This window comes from Pseudopipra pipra, unplaced genomic scaffold (genome assembly GCF_036250125.1).
Source record: "Pseudopipra pipra isolate bDixPip1 unplaced genomic scaffold, bDixPip1.hap1 HAP1_SCAFFOLD_235, whole genome shotgun sequence".
In the NCBI taxonomy this organism is placed as follows: Eukaryota; Metazoa; Chordata; class Aves; order Passeriformes; family Pipridae; genus Pseudopipra; species Pseudopipra pipra.
In genome coordinates this window covers 5720-10854 of record NW_026990714.1, presented here as the reverse complement: position 1 = coordinate 10854, position 5135 = coordinate 5720, and the positions used below count along the sequence as shown (strand labels likewise).

General features: G+C 56.6%; 1 long non-coding RNA gene across 2 annotated transcripts; it reads right to left on the bottom strand.

The window, feature by feature from the left end:
* Window positions 1–218: 218 nt before the first annotated feature.
* Window positions 219–1815, bottom strand: LOC135408211 (uncharacterized). Of its 2 annotated transcripts, XR_010427376.1 has the most exons (5): window positions 1713–1815; window positions 1170–1222; window positions 836–1061; window positions 573–650; window positions 219–497 (listed from the first exon to the last, which is right to left on the bottom strand). It is a non-coding gene; the product is annotated as an uncharacterized LOC135408211 (long non-coding RNA). The 2 variants fall into 2 exon arrangements; XR_010427375.1 differs by having other exon boundaries at window positions 573–1061.
* Window positions 1816–5135: the final 3320 nt, after the last annotated feature.

The following is a 5135-nucleotide window of genomic DNA, read 5'->3' as shown; positions in this document are numbered from 1 at the left end:
AACCTGTGAGGAGGCTGACACTTCTCAGATGCAATTCCGATGCACGTCCAAGCTAGTGAGCCAAAGAATGGATGGTATGGGCAATGGGCTGGGCAGTGCAGAGGTTCAAGACTCTAGGAATGATGCTTTGACATCTCAGATAAGATCTTTGAGGGCAAGAAGCAAAGACACAGTGACTGAAGTGTAAGACATGAAACACAGACCGGACAAAGGACATGACACAGACCTGAACAGCTCTGCCCTGCACATCCTACTCCATGATGAAAAGTAAACTGCTCCTCCTGTGTGTGCCAAGGGCCTGTTAGGGCAGACCCTTTCCCCTGTGCTCATTTGACAATCCCTCCCTCCTAAACATAAAACTGGACCCAGCTCTCATCCCCTCTCCAGGTGGGAGTCCCCCACTTATCTTTCCCACAGCTGGGGATGTGAATCCATCTTCGATGTGAAGGAAGGACGCCCGGCTGGCTCAGAGGGTCCTGTGATCACTGACTCGGTCGCTATGAGAAAGAAAACAGAAACTGACACAAGAGTTGGGCAGCACGTGGGAGATAACTCCGCAATTGGCTACTCACCCTCCCCTGAGCTGAGAGGTTCTCGGGCCACTGGCTCCGACCCCAGTCGGAGGCTGCTGCCATCACCGTGTGCCGTACCTGGGGGAGTGAGAAAAAAAGTTATGGGGTGTTTCTGAAAGTAAGGGAGACCCCAGGACCTCCTCCCTACCTCCCCAACTCAACCTCAATGCTCCTCCTTGGCCAAAGGCAGGCTGGATGGCACCTGCAACTGGGAAAGGTCCAGCCTTAATTGATGACCCTCGTAGTACTAGGAGATTACTCACAAGGACAGATGAAGACCATCAAACCTAATTGGCAGGTGGCTCCAGCCCTCTGAGGCTGCACACATTCTCTGCAAAGTAAAAAAGCCAAAGGCAAAAGCACAGACTGAGATACTGCCTGAAAGGATGGCTTTCCTGTGGGAGCTCCTACCTATCTCTCCTCCACAGTGACCTCTTACCAGCAGGGGCCCTGAAGCACTGGACTGTCTGTGAGAAGGTGGCAGAACCCCTGGAAAACACAAGAAACAAAGCCTGTGCACAGATTCACCACAACACCTGTAAAAGACCATCTAGTTCTGTCCTGGAGTCAATGCTCACCTTGTTCACTGGTACTCACCTGGATCACCTCCCCTCCGGTGCCTAGAGCCTCCTGGGCCCAGGGCTCTGCAGCTGAAAACAAAGAAAAAACAAACCCAAACAACAAAATCCTTAACACATTAAGTAAACGTGGAGCTAAAAGCCACATCTTTGTGCTGATGTCAGGTGATGACCCACCTTCTTGCTCTGCTCCTCTGGCCTCTGTTCCGTTCAACTCTGCTTTACACCCTGCCCCTCTGACATGGTAAAGAAACTCTAACCAAAGTCACCCAGATAGATGGGGAGAGTTCAAAGAGTCTCCCTTCTCTTTAAGCAAACCACCCAGGGTCACTGCCTGCAGCCAAAGACTGCAGCTGTAATCGCACAGAATACCTGGGTGAATGAGAAGAAAACATAAGTGGCACATCTGAAAAGTCAGTGGTGCCTTCACAGGCATTTAGGGGGCTCCTGGACACTGCTTTCCACCCATACTACCTTCAAAAAAACCCTGGCAATTCCTAAGCTGGCACCCCAGCCCTCCCTCCATCTGTGGGCTGTAACCCCCCACTGACTACTTGCAAACCTGGGTGTCTGTAGCATCTTCAACACAGAGCAGCTTCACCTGAGGACTGGATAACACTGGTGAAAAAATGCCAAACTGCAGTTGAGATGATCAGGAAATCCCAAAAGATTAAGGAAAAGAGAAACAGATAACCAATTATAAAAGCAGCTTACCAACACCAAGTTATTAAATTTAAAAACCCTGCATGTGAGTGTAATCCTCTTCATTGCCATATAAAGCTCTGCTTCTTTGGATACCAAAGCTGATGCTTTAATAAAGCAGGAATAGCTTGAGAAGTCCCATTAAATGAAAGAAAGGGAGAGCTCTTATCCCATTGAAGCCTGCCTGCTGAATGACTTCCCTGACCAAAGGCTGGGGTTAATACAGCCCTGGCCGTGCCCACCTCCCTTCCCGTGAGGCCCCCGGGGGAAAAAGAGTAGCCCAATCCAAGACGGTATAAAGGCTCTGGGAGCACCAGCACCTGGTTTGCATCTCTGACTTAAAATCAGGATAGGTAAAGAGCTTGATGGAGAAAAGGACTCCTAACGTGAGCAGGTATTATAGTTGGTATTGGATTTAGGGTTGGTATTGGATTCGGGCAGGGGCTGGAGTGGAGGGACTGGAGCAGAATAGCGGGAGTTGGAGCGGCGGGGGCTGCGCCGCCGGGAAGGGGAGCGGGGCGGCGCGGGCTGCGCCGCCGGGAAGGGGAGCGGGGCGGCGCGGGCTGCGCCGCCGGGAAGGGGAGCGGGGCGGCGCGGGCTGCGCCGCCGGGAAGGGGAGCGGGGCGGCGCGGGCTGCGCCGCCGGGAAGGGGAGCGGGGCGGCGCGGCGTGGCCGCGTCCTACCTGCGGGACCCTCCCGCGGTGCTGGGCTGAGCTCCCGGGGTGCTTCGCGATGGGGGATGTGGAGTGAGGTAATAACGAGAATCAGGAAGTGCTTCCACGGACCCGCGCCCGGTTCGGTGGCTGTGCCGAGGTTTCAACCGGGAAAGAGCCGCTGTCCTGCGGTGAGGACCGGGGAAAATGGCCTTAAAATGAGAGTGGAGAGCTCTGCATAGAGGAAATAAAACTCACTGGGTTTAGTAGCTAAAATATCAGGGGAAATTACTGTCTGGTTACAGCAGTAAGCTTCCCACAGCAGTTTCAGGTGCCTGCCTTTGGAGACCAGCCCCAAAGTAGAAACTCCTCTCGACTGCTCCAGAGAGAGGCAATTGGAACTTTAGGTGCTGAGGAAAGCGATTTCCTCTCCTAAGTCCTGGTTCACCTGCCCGAGCACCTACAGTGTTTATATTCCACCTCATTCTCTGCTTTGCACGTTTCTATCAATAAAAGAAACTTCCAAGGTCTTCCTCCAGTCTGAGCTGCAGTTTCTCTGCACCCCCACACTCTCCCACCTGTTCATGTGCGCTGCTCCCCTCTCCTGCGCTGCTTCCTGGAACAGAGCTCATCCCTCGGCACCTTCCTCGAGCGATAATCCGGGTACATCAGGTGCTTCCCCCAGCCCCTGCGAGATGCTCTCACCATCACTGCTTGAGAGATTCCCCGGGATCGACTACTCCCCTGCAGAAGCACCCTATAAAAAGGGCCCCACCGAGCACAGCCCGCCCCTTGTCACCCTCACTGCCCACACCTGGGGCTGTCCCGCCTCTTTGTCAGCCTAACTGCCCACACCTGGGGCTGTCCCGCATGGGAGGGGAGAGAAGGACGGGTGGAGCCACAGGCGGGCGCGCGGGGAGAGGCAGAACAGCCGCGCCCCCCCGCCGCGGCCCCCCGCCGCGCCCAGCTTACCCCGGGGACGATCTCCGTCCGATCTGCCGCCGTGGGTCGCTCCCGGGGGGGAAGGCGGCGGCGCAGCCCCGATAGCATCTCCAGGGCACGGCGGGGGCGGGAGCGGGAGCGGGGGGAGGAGCGGGGCGAGCGGGCGGCGCGGCGTGAGCGCCTGAGGGTCCTCGCGCGCCGCGGCGCAGAGATGGGGGCTGCCCTCGCCGGTGCCTGCCGCCGCCCACGAACCTGTAACCGCGCCCGGCACCGCCGAGCGCGCCGCCCCGTCCCCACAGCGGGAAGCGGCGCGGCGAGACGGCGCTGCGGGCGCGGGGCGGGCGTCCGGGTCACGGCGGACGTCAGGCAACAGGATTAAACGCCTCTCTGAGGCGAGGGGGGCCTCTCGCCGCCATCTTTAGTGTGGCCTCGGCTAAGTTCCGGTCCTGGCGGCGCCATCTGGAGTGTGGCGTCGGGGCGAACTTCCGGGCCGGGGCCGCCATCTTTAGTGTGGTCGTTCCGGTCCTGGCGGCGCCATCTTTACTGTGGGCTTGGCGGACTTCCGGGCAGGGGCCGCCATCTTTAGTGTGGTCGTTCCGGTCCTGGCGGCGCCATCTTTACTGTGGGCTTGGCGGACTTCCGCGCCGGGGCCTTGGAGGACTTCCGGTCGCTCTCTACTTCCGGTGACCGAGTTTACCCAAATTAGCGTCCCTCCTGGCTAATTTCTGCGCTTTCACCCCAAAAAAATCTTCATGTTATTCCCCCCACACACACCCCGGGAGAGACGGGAGACCGCCAGTCCCGCCCTGCCGCCGGAACCGGCCCTTAACTCGAGCAGGGAGTGCTGCACCGGCACGAGAGCCACTGCGCATGCGCCGCCGGTCCCGCTCCTGGCTGCCCTTACTTACCACGTGATCGCCGGCGTCTTGCCAACGACTGCGCATGCGCCGGCGTCCCCACCTCGGCTGCCCCCCCCACCCCGCCGCCCGACCGCCCGGCTTCGCTTTCTTACTGCGGCTCCCCCTCCACTTTTTCGGCTCCCTGGGGTTCCCCCACCCACATTTTGGGGTCCCCTTCTCACATTTTAGGGGTGATGACCCCGCAATTTACGGTTCGGGGAGAGGGGGAGGAGAGGAAACGGGGTGCCCAAGAAGGGGTTTCTTTTTTTTTTTTTTTCTCTCTTATTTCCTTTTCATTTTATTTCCTTTTTAGTTTTTTTGCCTTTTTTTTTTTTAATTTTCTTTTGTTTTTTTAATATTTCCTTTTTTATTTCGTTTATTTTTTATTCTCTTTATTTTTCATCTTCTCTCCCAGTGCTCCCCAGTAACACCCAGTGCTCCCCAACAACCCTCAGTAACACCCAGTGCTCCCCAGTGCACCCCAGTAACACCCAGTGCTCCTCAACAACCCCCAGTAACACTCAGTGCTCCCCAGTAAACACCCAGTACTCCCCAACAACCCCCAGTAACACCCAGTGCTCCCCAAAAATTGACCCAAAACCGACCCAAATCACACCAAACAATGACCCAAAACTGACCCCAAAAACTGACCCCAATCATCCCCAAAAGCTGACCCAAAACTGACCCCAATCATCCCAAAAGCTGACCCAAAACTGACCCAAATCACCCCAAACAATGACCCCAAACTGACCCCAAAAACTGACCCAAATCATCCCCAAAACTGACCCA